The following is a 20,427-nucleotide window of genomic DNA, read 5'->3' as shown; positions in this document are numbered from 1 at the left end:
TTTGTTGCTAAACAACCAACCCCTCTATAGAGTGTTACAGTGGAGGTGTGATAATACCCATAAAACCTAGCGGTCAAACAGGGAAATGGTTCCAATCGTTTTTCCACCATTAATTTTTCCCATAGGCGATTTTAGAAACACATAAAATAAGGGCTGTATTTCGTGTAGGCTTTTATTTTTATTTTATTTTTATTTATTTCACCTTTATTTAACCAGGTAAGCCAGTTGAGAACAGGTTCTCATTTACAACTGCGACCTGGCCAAGATAAAGCAAAGTAGTGCAATAAAAACAACACAGAGTTACATATGGGGTAAAAAAACATAAAGTCAGAAATACAACAGAAAATATATATACAGTGTGTGCAAATGTAGCAAGTTATGGAGGTAAGGCAATAAATAGGCTATAGTGCAGAATAATTACAATAGTATTAACACTGGAATGCTAGATGTGCAAGAGATTATGTGCAAATAGAGATACTGGGGTGCAAAAGAGCAAAATAAATAACAATATAGGGATGAGGTAGTTGGGTGGGCTAATTTCAGATGGGCTGTGTACAGGTGCAGTGATCGGTAAGGTGCTCTGACAACTGATGCTTAAAGTTAGTGAGGGAGATAAGAGTCTCCAGCTTCAGAGATTTTTGCAATTCGTTCCAGTCATTGGCAGCAGAGAACTGGAAGGAATGGCGGCCAAAGGAGGTGTTGGCTTTGGGAATTACATTTACATTTACATTTTAGTCATTTAGCAGACGCTCTTAACCAGAGCGACTTACAGGAGCAATAAGGGTTAAGTGCCTTGCTCAAGGGCACATTAACGTCATTTAGCAGACGCTCTTAGCCAGAGCGACTCACAAATTGGTGCGTTCACCCTATAGCCAGTGGGATAACCACTTTACAATTTGGGGGGGGGGGGGGGGGGGGGTTAGAAGGAATACTTTATCCTATCCCAGGTATTCCTTAAAGAGGTGGGGTTTCAAATGTCTCCGGAAGGTGGTGAGTGACTCCGCTGTCCTGGCGTCGTGAGGGAGCTTGTTCCACCATTGGGGTGCCAGAGCAGCGAACAGTTTTGACTGGGCTGAGCGGGAGCTATGCTTCCGCAGAGGAAGGGGAGCCAGCAGGCCAGAGGTGGATGAACGCAATGTCCTCGTTTGGGTGTAGGGACTGATCAGAGCCTGAAGGTACAGAGGTGCCGTTCCCCTCACTGCTCCATAGGCAAGCACCATGGTCTTGTAGCGGATGCGAGCTTCAACTGGAAGCCAGTGGAGTGTGCGGAGGAGGGGGGTGACGTGAGAGAACTTTGGAAGGTTGAACACCAGACGGGCTGCGGCATTCTGGATGAGTTGTAGGGGTTTAATGGCACAGGCAGGGAGCCCAGCCAACAGCGAGTTGCAGTAGTCCAGACGGGAGATGACCAGTGAGATATACCTGCTGGAGCGCAGACTACGGGTGGGTACTGCTATGGTGACCAATGAGCTAAGATAAGGCGGGGATTTGCCTAGCAGTGATTTATAGATGGCCTGGAGCCAGTGGGTTTGACGACGAACATGTAGTGAGGACCAGCCAACAAGAGCGTACAGGTCACAGTGGTGGGTAGTGTATGGGGCTTTGGAGACAAAACGGATGGCACTGTGATAGACTACATCCAGTTTGCTGAGTAGAGTGTTGGAGGCTATTTTGTAAATGACATCGCCGAAGTCAAGGATCGGTAGGATAGTCAGTTTTACGAGGGCATGTTTGGCAGCATGAGTGAAGGAGGCTTTGTTGCGAAATAGGAAGCCGATTCTAGATTTAACTTTGGATTGGAGATTCTTTATGTGAGTCTGGAAGTTGAGTTTACAGTCTAACCAGACACCTAGATATTTGTAGTTGTCCACATACTCTAGGTCAGACCCGTCGAGAGTGGTGATTCTAGTTGGGTGGGCGGGTGCTAGCAGCGTTCGATTGAAAAGCATGCATTTAGTTTTACTAGTGTTTAAGAGCAGTTGAAGGCTACTGAAGGATTGTTGTATGGCATTGAAGCTCGTTTGGAGGTTTGTTAACACAGTGTCCAATGAAGGGCCAGATGTATACAAAATGGTGTCGTCTGCGTAGAGGTGGATCTGAGAGTCACCAGCAGCAAGAGCGACATCATTGATATACACGGAGAAAAGTGTCGGCCCAAGAATTTAACCCTGTGGCACCCCCATAGAGACTGCCATAGGTCCAGACAACAGGCCCTCCGATTTGACACACTGAACTCTATCTGAGAAGTAGTTGGTGAACCAGGCGAGGCAGTCATTTGAGAAACCAAGGCTATTTAGTCTGCCAATAAGAATGCGGTGGTTGACAGAGTCGAAAGCCTTGGCCAGGTCGATGAAGACGGCTGCACAGTACTGTCTATTATCAATCGCGGTTATAATATCGTTTAGGACCTTGAGCGTGGCTGACGTGCACCCGTGACCAGCTCGGAAACCGGATTGCATAGCGGAGAAGGTACGGTGGTATTCGAAATGGTCGATGATCTGTTTGTTAACTTGGCTTTCGAATACTTTCGAAAGGCAGGGCAGGATGGATATAGGTCTGTAGCAGTTTGGATCTAGAGTGTCACCCCCTTTGAAGAGGGGGATGACCGCGGCAGCTTTCCAATCTCTGGGGATCTCAGACGTTATGAAAGAGAGGTTGAACAGACTAGTAATAGGGGTTGCGACAATTTCGGCGGCTAGTTTTAGAAAGAAAGGGTCCAGATTGTCTAGCCCAGCTGATTTGTAGGGGTCCAGATTTTGCAGCGCTTTCAAAACATCAGCTGTCTGAATTTGTGTGAAGGAGAAGCGGGGGGGGCATGGGCAAGTTGCAGCAGAGGGTGCAGAGTTGGTGGCCGGGTTAGTGGTAGCCAGATGGAAAGCATGGCCAGCTGTAGCAAAATGCTTGTTGAAATTCTCGATTATTGTAGATTTATCGGTGGTGATAGTGTTTCCTAGCCTCAGTGCAGTGGGCAGCTGGGAGGAAGTGCTCTTATTCTCCATGGACTTTACAGTGTCCCAAAACTTTTTGGAGTTAGTGCTACAGGATGCAAATTTCTGTTTGAAAAAGTTAGCCTTTGCTTTCCTGACTGCTTGTGTATATTGGTTCCTAACTTCCCTGAAAAGTTGCATATCGCGGGGGCTATTTGATGCTAATGCTGTACGCCACAGGATGTTTTTGTGCTGGTCAAGGGCAGTCAAGTCTGAGGAGAACCAGGGGCTATATCGGTTCTTAGTTCTGTATTTTTTGAATGGGGCATGTTTATTTAAGATTGAGAGGAAATTACTTTTAAGGAACAACCAGGCATCCTCTACTGACGGAATGAGATCTATATCCATCCAGGATACCTGGGCCAGGTCAATTAGGAAGGCCTCCTCGCTAAAGTGTTTTAGGGAGCGTTTGACAGTGATGAGGGGTGGCCGTTTGACCGCGGACCCGTTACGGACGCAGGCAATAAGGCAGTGATCGCTGAGATCCTGGTTGAAGACAGCTGAGGTGTATTTAGAGGGTATGTTAGTCAGGATGATATCTATGAGGGTACCCATGTTTACGGATTTAGGGTTGTACCTGGTAGGTTCGTTGATAATTTGCGTGAGGTTGAGGGCATCTAGCTTGGATTGTAGGATGGCTGGGGTATTAAGCATATCCCAATTTAGGTCACCAAGCAGTACAAACTCTGAGGATAAATGGGGGGCAATCAATTCACATATGGTGTCCAGGGCACAGCTGGGGGCTGAGGGGGGTCTGTAGCAAGCGGCAACAGTGAGAGACTTATTTCTGGAAAGGTGGATTTTTAGAAGTAGAAGCTCAAACTGTTTGGGCACAGACCTGGATAGTATGATAGAGCTCTGCAGGCTATCTCTACAGTAGATTGCAACTCCACCCCCTTTGGCAGTTCTATCTAGACGGAAAATGATATAGTTAGGGATGGACATTTCAGAATTTTTGGTGGCCTTCCTGAGCCAGGATTCAGACACTGCTAGAACATCAGGGTTGGCAGAGTGTGCTAACGCAGTGAATAACTCAAACTTAGGAAGTAGACTTCTGATATTTATGTGCAAGAAACCAAGACTTTTGCGATTACAGAAGTCATCAAATGATAGCGCCTGGGGAGTAGGAGTGATACTGAGGGCTGCAGGGCCTGGGTTAGCCTCTACATCACCAGAGGAACAGAGGAGGACTAGAATAAGGATACGGCTAAAGGCTTTAAGAACTGGTCTTCTAGTGCGTTGGGTACATAGAATAAAGGGGGCAGATTTCCGGGTGTTATAGAAAAGATTCAGGGCATTATGTACAGACAAGGATATGGAAGGATATGAGTAAAGTGGAGGTAAACCTAAGCATTGGGTAACAATGAAAGAGATAGCATCGCTGGAGTCATCAATTGAGTCGGTCTCCGCGTGTATAGGGGAAGGTGCAAAGGAGCTATCTAAGGCAGGTTTAGCTAGGCTGGGGGGTCTACAGTGATATAGTACAATTAGAAATAACCGAAACAACAATAAACTAACCATGTTTGGGCTGAGGCTAAACATAAACAGGATGTAGTACCGTAAAAAGGAACAGTCCAGCAGATATCAGCTGTATATCTGAGTTATCATAAGGTCCGGTGGTGAAGCACTAGTAAGAGGCCACGGCTAGCGTGTGCTAGCGGGCCAGGGCTAGCAGATGGATGGAATCTTCGTGGTTAACGTCGTAACCACATCAGACGATTTCGTCGGCAGACCAGTCGTGTAGGATCGGCGGGGCTCCGTGTCAACACTAGGTGGTCCCGTCCGGTTGACAGAGAGGTAGATAGCCGGGAGATGGGCGATGGGCCTAGCTCAGGATGATTAGCCAGACCACAGCGTCCGTTTTGTTGTAGCTGGCTGGTGGTAGCTAGCTGGTAGCGATGAATCCGGAGTTAAAGGTCCAGTGATTCAGTGATTCCGGCGGAAAAACTGATATGTTCTGGGTCGATAACGCGCTGTGCAGACTGGCCGAATATCCGGTGATCAATGTCCAGTGATTAAAATTAATCCCGCGGAAAAAAATCCAATGTTCTGGGTGAAACACCGCTAGCTGTGGCTAATAGCAAGTAGCTAGTTAGCTGGCTAGCTAGTTTCAACTGGAGATTCTAGATTCTAGATAAAGGTAAGTCGATAATAGAATCCGTTCCACATTGAGTGAGGCGGGTTGCAGGAAAGTATATTTTGTAGAAGGATGAAAAGTCTGATAGGGAAATATGTACGAAAAATACAAAAAACAGGGTATTTACAGGCTATTTACAGACACACAACAGAAACAGGACTGCACTACTTCGCCATCTTGGAAAAAAGTGGCGTGACGTTTTTGTAACCATGTAAATCTCTCTCGGACAAGTTGATGTATTTGATGTATTTTTCTATTACATGTATGACATTTCATTGAGATATTTTGTGTTTTAATGACGCAAAATTGAATTACAGCCTAACTCTGCTTTCTGTTGTCGCCATCAGGCTGCAGTGGTGACCTTCACTACCGTGACCCACAAGGATGAAACTTCCCAGACCAGCCTCACCCTCAGCAGGGGAAAGAGAAGCTACCCAGACCTACACACCTTTGTGCAGGACATGAAGGACGAGTAAGTTGCTCTTTGGCTTCCCCATGCATCCCCTAGATATGTTCCCTATCTCAATTGCATACTCCTCGTGTCCTCTCTTCTCAAAACCCATTGGATGAGAAAGCCAGAGGTCCCGCCCTTCTGACCTTCTCATCCAATGGGTTTTGAGAAGGAGGCGAGGAGATTGAGAGTCTCCCATAGTCTCGGGCCAATACAAAGGACTCAACGGACCAAATAACCAATCAGGGATGTCTGGGTGTGGCCTAGTTCCATAGAGGTCCATCCATAACGTAGTCTAAGATAATAGAGGTAATGTCCATTCATAACGTAATCTAAGATAATAGAGGTAATGTCCATCCATAACGTAATCTAAAATAATAGAGGTAATGTCCATCCATAACGTAATCTAAAATAATAGAGGTAATGTCCATCCATAACATAGTCTAAGATAATAGAGGTAATGTCATGTAGTTCATTGTGTACTTGCATTTATTTACTTTTCAGCCATTGGAATCTGCTGAGTGAGAATATGCGTGCCGGGGTGAGTTATAGTCACCTCTAAAGTAGTTAATGTTGGTAAAATGGACCAAACATTCATTTGTGGAAATCCTGCAGGACCTTTAATCCTGAACCACTGCTTTAATTGACTAGCTTGAGTAAATGGTTCTACATTTTATATCAGTGCAGCCCCTTTAACAAACTAACTCTGTATGGTCTTTTAACATTGCAGATGAGCAGACATGAGTTTAGTGCCAAGTGCATGGATATTGTAGCATGGGTGATGGAGTCTACATCCACTGTGGTTGTTCCCGCCCTTGACCTCACCATGCAGATAGAGCTCTCTGATTCGCCAAGCTCAGGAAGTAATGAGGCAGGAGAGGTGACCTCTCTTGGCCGCAGCGTCAGATTCAGCTGTAGTGGAGGACCCAGCAGGTGCACCAGCGCCAGAACTGCCTGCAGCACACGCACTCCCACGCCTTTCCCCTCCTCTCACAGGTACCTAGCCCTATCCCCTCCTCTCACAGGTACCTAGCCCTATCCACGCATCTCACAGGTACCTAGCCTTATCCACGCCTCTCACAGGTACCTAGCCCTATCCATGCCTCTAACAGGTACCTAGCCCTCTCCATGCCTCTCACAGGTACCTAGCCCTATCCGCTCCTCTCAAAGGTACCTAGCCCTATCCTCTCCTCGCACAGGTACCTAGCCCTATCCCCTCCTCTCAAAGGTACCTACCCCTATCCCCTCCTCTCACAGGTACCTACCCCTATCCACGCCTCTCAAAGGTACCTAGCCCTATCCCCTCCTCTCACAGGTACCTACCCCTATCCACGCCTCTCAAAGGTACCTAGCCCTATCCCCTCCTTTCACAGGTACCTAGCCCTATCCCCTCCTCTCACAGGTACCTACCCCTATCCACGCCTCTCACAGGTACCTAGCCCTATCCCCTCCTCTCACAGGTACCTAGCCCTATCCCCTCCTCTCACAGGTACCTAGCCCTATCCCCTCCTCTCACAGGTACCTACCCCTATCCCCTCCTCTCACAGGTACCTACCCCTATCCACGCCTCTCACAGGTACCTAGCCCTATCCCCTCCTCTCACAGGTACCTACCCCTATCCACGCCTCTCACAGGTACCTAGCCCTATCCCCTCCTCTCACAGGTACCTAGCCCTATCCCCTCCTCTCACAGGTACCTAGCCCTATCCCCTCCTCTCACAGGTACCTACCCCTATCCCCTCCTCTCACAGGTACCTACCCCTATCCACGCCTCTCACAGGTACCTAGCCCTATCCCCTCCTCTCACAGGTACCTACCCCTATCCACGCCTCTCACAGGTACCTAGCCCTATCCCCTCCTCTCACAGGTACCTAGCCCTATCCCCTCCTCTCACAGGTACCTAGCCCTATCCATGCCTCTAACAGGTACCTAGCCCTATCACCTCCTCTCACAGGTACCTAGCCCTATCCACGCCTCTCACAGGTACCTAGCCTTATCCATGCCTCTCACAGGTACCTAGCCCTATCCATGCCTCTAACAGGTACCTAGCCCTATCCATGCCTCTCACAGGTACCTAGCCCTATCCCCTCCTCTCAAAGGTACCTATCCCTATCCTCTCCTCTCACAGGTACCTAGCCCTATCCCCTCCTCTCAAAGGTACCTAGCCCTATCCTCTCCTCTCACAGGTACCTACCCCTATCCCCTCCTCTCACAGGTACCTACCCCTATCCACGCCTCTCAAAGGTACCTAGCCCTATCCCCTCCTCTCACAGGTACCTACCCCTATCCACGCCTCTCAAAGGTACCTAGCCCTATCCCCTCCTTTCACAGGTACCTAGCCCTATCCCCTCCTCTCACAGGTACCTACCCCTATCCACGCCTCTCACAGGTACCTAGCCCTATCCCCTCCTCTCACAGGTACCTAGCCCTATCCCCTCCTCTCACAGGTACCTAGCCCTATCCCCTCCTCTCACAGGTATCTAGCCCTATCCCCTCCTCTCACAGATAACTAGCTCTATCCCCTCCTCTTTTTGCAGGTATTTCCTGTTATAGGTACAAATATCCATTCCAGATCCACTTAGTGAGAAATACTACTTAGATACTACACAACCACTCTAAAACGTTTACTCTGAATGTTAATGTTTGCTCTGAGTGTGGTTTGAGATGGTTCACAATGCTTCCTTTGAATAATAATAACAAGGTTGAGTTTGTGTCCCAAATTCTTGGATCATATTTTTTATTTTGTTACCATAATCTATTCATTTATGTTGTGCATTCTGCAGGTCCATGACCTCTTTGCTAAGTGAGAACGAAGAGCGATATGTCTCCTCACCTGAGGGTGGCGATAGAGAGATGAGACACAGACAACACTCAGCACCACTGAGATCTGTGTTTGGCATCTCTGAGGACTCTGTCTTCGACATGGTCCAGAGCGGCCAGTCGCAGGGTGACATCGTACCGCTGCCCAAACGGAGTAGACAGGAGAAATACAGACCTAGCAAAATGTCAACGGACGGCAAGTTTATGATGGGTATTGTCGAGTTGGTTATAAACCTTCTCAACTCCAGATTGGCTGAGCTAATGCGAAGTGTCAGTCAGGGAACTCTAGTTCTGCTGACTGGAAGTATCTCAGCAAGTCAACAGTTTGCCCAAGAGATGCTAAGCATGGCGACTTCTAAGATGTATTCCCATGCCATAGAGCATATTGCGCTCGGCCACAAGTCTCCCCTTGAGTTAGAGAGGGAGCTTGAGGCCATCTTGGGTCCTATGGCTGGACAGGTCATAGTCATCATCATAGATAGCATCATCAAGGCTAAAGCCAACGGAGGAAATGAGGGGAGAGCGTCCAGCCCCTTGACCTATTTTCTAACTGCCATTTCGGCAGAAATACAAAGCCTAGTGGTTCACAGATCGGCTAGCAGACCATCCACCAGACTGTCCAACAACGACCCACTGCTGAACATTTCCAAGTCAAAGGTCTTAAGATCAGTTCTGCTCAAAATGGCAGAGCTCTTTGGCCAAGGTCCAAGTGAAACCTGTCTAGTTCCACTAGTCCAGAGTCAGTCCAAAAACTCCATTTGCGACTGGACTGTGAATGCAGGCACCATTCATCCAAGTACATTTCTGTCCGACAACAGAGTGACAGAAGTGTCATCCGATGTTGTGGATCTTGTACTTGAGGTTTTTTGGATAACAGGATTTTTGGATAACAGGAACCCGTCAAGGCCACAGAGTGCCTGCTCCCACAACTCAGCTAGTGGAGCAATAGATATGAGAGCTCTTGCTGGGGACTTGGTCAGACAGGTGTCTGTCAAACTCAGCCCATTTGTCTCTGAGAGTCAACTCTCCACCATGTCCATGACAGATCTGTCATCATCTTTTTCTGACTCCACCTTGAAGCAGTTGTGTTCTCGCTCTGTTGTTGCTCTGGCAACTGCCTGTCAAGCAATCAAAACAGAGCTTGAGAACCAGAGACCTACCAACCTGGCAGCCAGAGACCTACTATCGTCTCTGGTAGAGACCATTGAGGACATGGATATCTCTGACATCCTCCAGGGCCCGTCGGCCATTTTGGAGGAGGCTGCTGTGATAAAGCACCCAGAGATGTCCACCTCGACAATATACAGATCTCTGCTTCTCGACTCATCTCTCGCCTCCTCTAAGATGGTCACTGAGAGCATTATCTTCAACAACCCATGCCCATCAGAGGAGAATGTGAGTATTCAGAAGGAGCTCCCTGCTGATAAAGTTGACATCCTACATGGTCAACCAGTGGAGGAGTATATTGTCAAAGCTGAGCAATGCATCACTCAGGTCATTCAGGATGCAGCTGTGACATATACTGCTGCGCTGGATAAAACCGACACTTGTGGGAAACTGTCGGAAATCCTATCTGTCCATGTTTCCTCAGAGAATATTGAGGAGGCATCCTCTGATCTCTTTGGTGGAATTATTTCCGACCTGCATGAGGTATCTGAGGTCAATAAGGCCTCCATGCGTACGAAATCAGGTCGCAAAATGTTCTGGGTGGAAGTGAGTTCAGGTTCCCAGAAGATTTATACCAAAACCCTGGACAAACTAAGGAAGCTGTTCACCTCCCACCATCTCACTGAGGGAAAAAATACTCCTGTGCAAATCGAGCTTTCTGCAACTGGACTACTTGTAACTGAGGCCACTGTGCAGGAATCTCCTGTAACTGAGGCCACTTTGGCAGTGTCTCCTGTACAGAAGACAGACAGTAAGACCCTTCTAAGTCCCCAGCCTCAGCCTACCAGCTCACCCTCGACACCTGCACTAAAGGGGTAATCAAACAGGTGATCTCGGTGCTGAGGGTGGACACTTCAAAGGAAGACTGCTCCGCTTCCGTTGGGGAGAGCACGTCAAATTCATCCTTCGACTTCAACCAGAAGTTGGACTCGATAATTTCGAAATTGGAGGACCTCACCATTTCGAGTGATGTGACATCAGCCGAGATTGCCACACTCACGCGATCTCTTAGTGCAGCCAGCAGAACCTCTAACATTTCCATCCAGAGCTTTCACAGTGCTGAGTTCCGAGCTAAGGCCAAACACATTGTGAGTGAGACCATTCTCAGAGCTGCTAGCAAAGCCAGCCATTCTTTGCTACAGAGCATGCCTAGCACCACCTTCTCACACCATGCGGTTTCTACAGCCGAAGATATAGTAAATATTATCATGCAAGACCTTGAAAGTGTATCCCAGTACACTGTGGATGACGCAGACTCCTTCCCACTAGGAGAGAAAAAGCTGGAGTTCCAGCTCAAACCCAGAGTTGTCTTTGACAACTTATTGGATGCTGCTCAAACCATGTACCACAGAGTAAAGGATAGACTGAACATCTTTTTCTCTTTTCCACCAGTGTCAGTCACCACAGCCAAATATGTGCTGGACTCCGCCCCTGTGGAGACACTCAGACATTCTAAGTCCGCTGACACTGCTCTTGTTGAGGACAGGAGCCGCCCTCCGTCTGTGAGAAGTGAGAAGCCTTTGTCAAAAGTCTGTTTGGCTAAAAGGTCTAAAGCCCTTGTGTCTTCGAGTGGCTCTTCAACAGACCACCATATAATTGACACATGCAGTGAGGATGTCACTCTGCCCACCAGGAGTATGTCAGTTGTGAGCAACAACAGTTTGAAGAGAGCCTCTCCTCTCCACGGCAGTGGATTGAGTGAAAGTTGCAAACCTCTTGTGGCTCTAAAAGACGTAACAGTGGCAGTCAGCCAAGAAGGCTTTAGCAAAACTGCAAAGAAGACGCTCAGCTTGATCCTAAATGTGATCAAGTGTAGAGTGGCCAACTCTGAGAGTTCATCTGTTGGGCAGATTGCAAGTGAGGAGTGTCTGATAGCCACTAACATGTTAGACTCTGTACTGGAGAGCCTTGACCAGTTGCCTGACATGAGCGCTGCCGATGAAATCACAAGGACAGAATCCCATACCTCTATCGCAATGGACGAGACAGGTTCACGGTCAACGCTTGTGAGCCAACAAGAAATAAACATATCTGACACCAATATCATAGTGAAAACTATAATGGACACATTGAAGACGGACGACCCAGAGATGACTTCAGCAGAAGAACATCTGGATAGGCTCCTGTCAGTTGAAGCCCTTCAAGCCCATCTGGCAACCTGATCGCAAAGGTCCATGGTCTCATTCAGGAGATAACCATAAACCGCCAGCTTCAATCCATGGTTGGCCACAGAAGCCTCTCTCAACCAGCGCTGCCTAAACCAGCCCTGAGGAAGCTGTCAAAGGACGATGCCTCAGAGCTCATTTACAACTTTGCCCAGACTTCTGTTAGGAGACTCCTGGGGCAGTGTATGGGAAGGCCTATGCCACCATCGGCTGAAATGGTTTTGGATCAGGTCATCAAGTTGATGACAGACGTGGTGATGGACAGCCTGACTTATGTGTCCAAGTCTACAATGGAGGATGGTAAGTGAAAGTACCTATTTTCATCTGCATAGGACTTAATTGTAACATGATGCTCAATACATTGCGTTTTATGATGTGAAATTCACTGGTTGTGTCCAAAATGGCACCTTCTTCCATATTTAGTGTACTACTTTTGACCAGACCCTATGGGCCCTGGTCAAAAGTAGTGCACTATAAAGTGAAGAGAATGCCATTTGGGATGCAGTGACTGACTTCAATGGCTGCGTCCTCTTCTCCCAGTTATTGTACACAGGTCGGTCACACTAGCGTGCTCTTCTCACTCAGACACCAGCAATGCCACAAGTGACATCACTCATGGTGTTGTAGCTGACCTTAATGCTACTGAGGAATTCCCTGCCAGGAGCCTTAGCCCGGCTGATGTAAAGGCTGACGGCATGGCCCGTCTTCCCTCTGCCAGAGGGGAAGAGACTAAGAAGAACAGGAAGTGGCGTTTCCTACCGAAAATGCATAAGTTTCCAAAGATCATGATTAAGGTAGGGTGCTCTGTGTTTTGAGATTACCTCTGTAAGGCAGGGCTGAAATTTACCCTACAGATTCACTACACCCCTATTGTCTCTCAGCATTAGAACAAAACTGTTGTCATTGTCTTTAGTAGGTTGAGTGAGGACACTGTAATGCAATCCTAATACACATGGGAGAGTCCCAAATGGCACCCTATTCCCTATATAGTGCACGACTTTTTACCAGAGCTCTCTGGGCCCTTGTCAAAAGTAGTGCCTTACGTAGCGAATAGGGTGCCTTTTAGGATGCACACTCTGTATTTTACACAGGCTCAGTTGTCCTGATGTGTTTTGTCAACAGCTGTTCAAGACAAAAGGGGAACCGAAGAGACACCCTGAACAGGATGCGCTGCCTACCAAACATCTCAGAGAGACTCATATTTCACAGGGTAAGTGATAAGCATCGATAATGTCATATTGATGTATCACCCTATGACAAGCTTGTTAAAACAGTGACAACAGATACAGGCATACCGACGGTTAGACATGCAGACAGACAGGCAGACTGACAGGCAGACGGACGGGCAGACAGACATACAGGCAGACAAAAAGACAGGCAAACAGGCAGACAGACAGACGGACAGGCAGACGGACAGGCAGGCAGGCAGGCAGACAGACAGACTGACGGACAGACAGACAGACAGACAGACAGGCAGACAGGCATACAGACGGACAGACAGGCAGACGGACAGACAGGCAGACAGGCAGACAGACGGACAGGCAGACGGACAGACGGACAGACACAAACACACACATTCATTTTCTGATTATGAAATGTTCTCATGACAGATGCTGAGTGTGAGGTTCCAGAGGTTCCATCCACTTCCCCACCCAAGGAGGACCTGACAACCACACCGGCCCCTGCTCCCCAGGAGTCCCAGTCCCGTAAACGCCCACTCATAGTCAGGGTGTTACACGCTCTCTCCAGAGCCATCTCCAAACCATTCACAGGAGCTTCTGGGAAGAAGAATTAGCCAAATGCCTGATTTTATTAATATGATATTTTAATCAGAGCCTTTATTTAATAAAACATTACTGCATTGATTTCTGTCTATAGTAGTCTTCATGTATGTGCAAGATAACGGTAAAGTACTTCAAACCACATAGTCAAAAGTATTCATAGTGAAGTACCGTTTATGATTATTGATTGTGGAAATACACATAATACAGAAAAGTTGTTGTCACATATAAAGACAGACATAAAGGAGAACTCCGTAGACCAGTCACATTCTCAAGCCATAACTAAATCCATGAATGGATCTCCTATAAGATGACAGGAGAACATTTGTAACACTTTCTATGAAGCCTATATCTATAATGCATACACTCAAGTCATTTACATTTTACATTTTAGTCATTTAGCAGAAGCTCTTATCCAGAGCGACTTACAGTTAGTGAGTGCATACATTTTTTTTTTCATACTGTCATACACTCATAATGACTTAACTGAGTTAAGTGTTAAGTAAAGTGCAGTTATAAACACATAATGAGGGCTTATTATGTATTTCTTGCAATAAAAAAAGAAAAATGCTACTAGTTTATTAAATATTCATGACTGCTATTGCACGGCTAATGTCCACACTTCTGTACAATAGGGGGCAGTAATGCACCATAACGTTGGATGCCAACTGCCTATAAACCCCACTGAAGAAGAAAAAGCTACTCATGTAATGCATGCTGGAAAGCAGACAAAACTAATGATTTGCAAGAGATCTAAACACGATTTATAAGCTACTGAACAACAAGTCCAAGAAATCATTGCTAACCGCGTTTGCACTTTGAACAGATTTCTCGACAATAATAATGGAAGATGTGACTGGGGCTCAGCTCATTGCAGAGGCACTAAAAGCTCAGGTGAAGTGTGTGCAATATATATAAAACAGTGTTATACTGTGTAACCGTGTTGCTAATAATATATTAGTCACTGATCATGTCCTTGGCAGTGAGAATGTAACACTATGAGTTGTGAAAGTGTGCCATAGGTCATTGCACTGGTATAGCTAACTATTAATATTGTTGTAGAAAAACATTTAGATGTTTATGTGGAATAGTATATGTTAACACCCTTGTTGATGCATGCCAATGTGTGTGTCAATGCAAAGAAAATCTAAACTACATTGTAACAATTCATATACAATTCAGTATGAAAATGTATGCACTCACTAACTGTAAATCGCTCTGGATAAGAGCGTCTGCTAAATGACTAAAAATGTTTAAAAAAAGGTAAATATACTGTATCTACATGTAACTCTCTACAGAATGTAGAATATATGTTTGGAATAGTTGGTGTTCCAGTCATTGAAGTAGCTAAGGCAGCTCAAGCCTCAGGAATCAAGTATGTGGGAATGCGCAATGAACAAGCCATAAGCCACCTTTTTATTACTAAACCAGCTCTCCCCAAATCATGTGATATTAACTACCCGTACATAGACTACAGGAGCGTGTAGTGTGTGAGGGTCAGTTTCATAGCTTTTTTGCATTGCTAATTATGTCTGCCTGTCTGTCTGACCCTTTGTGTGTCTGTCTGCCTGTCTTCCTGTCTGTCCCTCTGTCTGTCTGTTCCTCTCCAGTCCAGGTGCGTGTCTGGTTGTGTCTGGACCGGGACTCATCCATGCACTTGGTGGAATGGCCAACGCTAACATGAACTGCTGGTATGCTAGAACTCCACAAACAGAAGACCCTACTACTCATGTTCAGTGGTCCTTTCAAAAGAAGGGATGCTATCCGCACACTGCAAAAAATGATCTGAGGACTCCAAACTATCTCAGATTGTCAGTTGATGTCATTGTGTGATACCTCTCTCTCTGTAGGCCTGTGATTGTTATTGGAGGCTCCTCCGATCAAAACCAAGAGACCACTGGGGCGTTTCAAGAGTTTCCACAGGTACCGATTGAACCATGATATTTATGACTTTTGAACATTAGGGGGTTGTTTCCCAGGACACAGATTAAGCCTAGTCATGGCCTAAAAAGCAAACTCAATAGAGAATCTCTGTCTGGGAAACTGGCCCTAGCAGTTTAATTGCTGAAAGAGGAAATAATTTGTTATTTGTGGTCCTCTTTCTCTGTCAGGTGGAGGCATGCAGATTGTACAGTAAGTTCTCTGCTAGGTCTAGCAGTCTGGATATGATCTCCTCAGTGGTAGAGAAGGTATACAGTCTACTCTGACTCCCTCTGTGTAGTCCTCTTCATATCATTTGGTATCACCTGCAATTGTCTTTTTTCTGACCTCTAATTTTCCAGCTTAGCAAGGTACCTTAACTGCTTCATAAGAGCACAGCACAGCCTTAATTGATCTGAATTTAAGGGTGTTTGGTATGTCTAAGGCAGCACGCACTAGCATGTATGGACGTCCAGGTGCTGTATACGTAGACATATATGGGGACATGGTCAATGCTAAATTGGACAGGAGCAGAGCCAGGTTAGTGGCCATCACTGTCTTTCATCCATTTAAAATGTATACTAATGTGTTACTGTTGAATATGTATACCTCTGAATTCACATCACCGTAGTCATTTTTATTTTATCTTGTTATACCTTTTAACGTCTGAAGTGAACCAGAAATTAAATTACTTAGAAAATATAGCACTATATCAAAATATTCTCATCAGAGAATAGCAATAAGCCTCGATAGACCTTCATGGTTTATTTACATATGCAATAAAGTTGCTAGGTAACATGTTTAATGTTTGACCTATTATTTATTATTTCCTTTGTCAGAGAGGTGCCCTGTAGTCCACCTCCTCCTGTGAGTATGGCTGACCATATGGTGATCACAGAAGCACTGGCGGTCCTGAAAGGAGCCAAACGGACTTTACTCATCATTGGCAAAGGTAGGCATTGCTTTTTTAATAGCCAGATAATCTGGGGGAAACAGAACTAAAATCTTGCATAATTGCGTCAGATACTTGGATAAGGTCTGGGGAGATGTTAAGAGAAAGATACTAACGCCACTTGCGAACTCTCCACCCCCCTAAACGGAAACTCTCTGCAAGTTTCCGGCAAGTTTATGGGCCAAATGTCCCCTCCCGTTCTGAAATTGAAAAGATGCGAGCACCTGCGAAATCGGGATTTGTCCAAATGATTAGTGGTGAAAAATCAGCGTACCGGAACAAAGTTGTCACATCCCATTCTGTTGACAGACGCTACTTCCAGTTATGTTACGTGCGTCTGTCCAAGAGAGATCAATAGCCAGCTGAGACGCACTGTAACACATATAGCACTGTACCACGGTTCAGTTGAAAACTGGGCCACGTTCAGTCGACAAATGTTGTTGACATGATTTCTCATTCTACCTGTCTGAGAGGCACGTTCGTTCTACATGCTATATTTCTATCTGAACGTTGCACAACGTTTTGCTCAGCTGAATGCATCCCAGTTGTGAAGACCAGTCTGTTGAAATCCGTGTGGCAGTGCCCTCTGTCTGTGTCCCTCTGCAGGTCTCTTCCTATCCTCCTCCTCCTCTCTTCCTATCCTCCTCCTCCTCTCTTCCTCCTCCTCCTCCTCTTCCTATCCTCCTGGTTCTATGGTCTTGGTGGGGACTGCAGAGCTCTGCTCCAGTCTGATGTTGTGGTCCTACTTGGTGCCAGACTCAACTGGATCCTGCACTTTGGCCTTCCCCCCAGGTTTGACACCCAAGTAAAGGTCATCCAGCTAGGTCAAAGGTCACCAGTAGGGTTTCTTTTTTTTCCTTCTTTTTTTCGGATTCCAGATTTTCTGCTTATTCCGTTCTGATTTCTGGAATCTTCCAACAGGGATTTCTGGGAATTTGGGGAAAGTAACTGTAATTTTGCAACCCTAGTCACAGGTCATTTCATAGTGAACTACATTTCATTGTAACCAGGTATAAAGGTATTTGACTCAGTCTATTGGATTTAGTCTATCAATTATATAGCTTCTCTATAAGTCTTTGTGGTCTCTCCAAATAATGTCATGGCTGTCTTAGTGCTGTACAGTACATCTATATTTAAGCAATAAGGCCCGAGGGGGTGTGGTTTATGGCCAATATACCACGTCTAGGGGCTGTTCTTAAGCACGATGCAACGCAGAGTGCCTCGACGATACAGCCCTTAGCCGTGGTATATTGGCCCTATACCACAAACCCCAGAGGTGCCTTATTGCTATTATAAACTGGTTACCAACATAATTCGAACAGTCAAAATAAATTTCAAATCAAATCAAATCAAATTTTATTGGCCACATGCGCCGTAATACAACAGGTGCAGACATTACAGTGAAATGCTTACTTACAGCCCTTAACCAACAGTGCATTTATTTTAAACAAAAAAGTAAAAATAAAACAACAACAAAAAAAGTGTTGAGAAAAAAAGAGCAGAAGTAAAATAAAATAACAGTAGGGAGGCTATATATACAGGGGGGTACCGGTGCAGAGTCAATGTGCGGGGGCACCGGCTAGTTGAGGTAGTTGAAGTAATATGTACATGTGGGTAGAGTTAAAGTGACTATGCATAAATAATTAACAGAGTAGCAGCAGCGTAAAAGGATGGGGTGGGGGGGCAGTGCAAATAGTCCGGGTAGCCATGATTAGCTGTTCAGGAGTCTTAAGGCTTGGGGGTAGAAGCTGTTGAGAAGTCTTTTGGACCTAGACTTGGCACTCCGGTACCGCTTGCCGTGCGGTAGCAGAGAGAACAGTCTATGACTAGGGTGGCTGGAGTCTTTGACAATTTTGAGGGCCTTCCTCTGACACCGCCTGGTATAGAGGTCCTGGATGGCAGGAAACTTGGCCCCAGTAATGTACTGGGCCGTACACACTACCCTCTGTAGTGCCTTGCGGTCGGAGGCCAAGCAGTTGCCATACCAGGCGGTGATGCAACCAGTCAGGATGCTCTCGATGGTGCAGCTGTATAATTTTTTGAGGATCTGAGGACCCATGCCAAATCTTTTCAATCTCCTGAGGGGGAATAGGCTTTGTCGTGCCCTCTTCACGACTGTCTTGGTGTGTTTGGACCATGATAGTTCGTTGGTGATGTGGACACCAAGGAACTTGAAGCTCTCAACCTGTTCCACTACAGCCCCGTCGATGAGAATGGGGGCGTGCTCAGTCCTCTTTTTTTTCCTGTAGTCCACAATCATCTCCTTTGTCTTGGTCACGTTGAGGGAGAGGTTGTTATCCTGGCACAACACGGCCAGGTCTCTGACCTCCTCCCTCAACGTGACCCATGTTATACGGTCAGATATACCACAGCTTTCAGCCAATCAGCATTCAGGGCTCGAGTCACCCGGTTTATAAAAGGGAACGTGTGTGTGTCAGCCTTAGCATTATGTGGTGGTGCCTGGTTATTTCTGTTGTGTTTAGCTTGAGGTTTGGCCACTCCTCCAGCTGCTGTTACATGTGTCACGCACGGCGCTCTTCCTGTCGTGTCGTTGCTGGTATGTTGTAGTAACGTTCCACATACGTTATTTATGTCAAGGTCAATGTCAAGGTTGATCTGTGTGCTGAGGAGATGGGGAACAACGTGCAACCTGCTGCTGCTCTCCTGGGGGACATCAATACTATTGTCAAGCAGGTAACACAACACAGTCCTGGGGGACTGGAGATCCTGGTTTGAATCCAGGCTCTGTCGTAGCCGGCCGCGACCGGGAGACCCATGGGGCGGCGCACAATTGGACCAGCGTCGCCTAGGGTAGTGGAGGGAATGGCCGGCTCAGTTTGTAGAGCATGGTGTTTGCAACGCCAGGGTTGTGGGTTCGATTCCCACGGGGGGTATGAAAAAAAAAAGTTACGTATGCACTACCTGTAAGTCGCTCTGGATAAGAGCGTCTGCTAAATGACTTAAACATGTTAAATGTAGAGGGCCCCGTAAACAGTTCCACAAACGTCAGCATGAGTGCGCTGACTGTGGAAGCACTAATCACTGGACCAAAGCTCACTGTCAGATGCACCAGCTGTGCGTCAAGTGCTTTTCTCCGGGCCACATGAGCTTTGACTGTAGTGAGGCTGGGCAGCGACAGAACCCTGGATGTGGACAGACTGGCAGGTCTCAGGAAAACTAGAAAGCCTCCGTTCTGAGGAGGGCAATGTGGGGCATTCTTATTTTTCCTCCACTGATGATGATATCCAATCTGTTTATTCTTACTTTTGTGAGTCAGTACCCAAGAACAACACAGTCATTTTTCAGAACACAATGAGAATTAATCAGAAAGACAGTTTGTTTTACACCACTGTGCTAGTACAGGATAAAGTTGAGCTGAAGGGGATGTTAGATAGTGGGTCCATGGCTACTACTCTGCGCGCAGATATTGTACCTCGGTTGAGGGAGGCAGGAGTGGTAGAGGGGAACTTTCTAGCTCCTTCAGACATTATCCTGGTGGATTGTGGTGGGAACAAACTAGCCCAGTGGGCATGTGTGACTTAAAAATGCAACTTTATGGCTTCTGTTATGTAGTCCCAGTGCTTATTGTTGATGGGCAGGTTGATGAACTCATTGTGGGAACTAATGTGTTGAAGTCTCTGATTAGACAGTGAGTTTCTATGTGCTCACGCAGGTGCCCGAGAGCTGTGGCTGCACCAAGGGCTAAGCTATTGTGTGTTGTCTCTTCGTGTACAGGTATGTCATTTATTTTGTCAGAATTATGTTGTATATCATTTTACTTGTATTGTATAGTGTGTTGTTAGGCACGGAATGTGTGCATGCAGCACCTGTTCTCTTTTGCCTGACCTTCAACTAGCAAGGTGCCCGAGAGCTGTGGCTGCACCAAGAGCTAACATATTGTGTGTTGTCTCTTCGTGTGCAGGTCGAATAAAAATTATCCAACCATCAGAATTCCAGTTGTGGCAGTGTCCTAATTACGTGACCTGCCGACTGGTCAGCTCAAGCCGACCGCCGGAGCTGTGCATGTGGATGAGGTGCACGACCTGCG

At 46.5% G+C, this 20,427-nt stretch overlaps 1 pseudogene across 1 annotated transcript in view; it reads left to right on the top strand.

Moving 5' to 3' along the window:
* The window catches only part of LOC311128599 (2-hydroxyacyl-CoA lyase 1-like), a 239,437-nt pseudogene extending 220,322 nt beyond the window's left edge, over positions 1-19,115 (top strand). Inside the window, exon 8 of the transcript in view lies at positions 18,990-19,115. The product of the transcript in view is annotated as a 2-hydroxyacyl-CoA lyase 1-like (transcript). The remainder of the gene's footprint in view (positions 1-18,989) is intronic.
* The last annotated feature ends 1,312 nt before the right edge of the window (positions 19,116-20,427 follow it).

This window comes from Coregonus lavaretus (genome assembly GCF_964263955.1).
Source record: "Coregonus lavaretus genome assembly, chromosome: 4".
Lineage (NCBI taxonomy): Eukaryota > Metazoa > Chordata > Actinopteri > Salmoniformes > Salmonidae > Coregonus > Coregonus lavaretus.
This window is presented reverse-complemented; position numbering and strand designations above follow the sequence as displayed.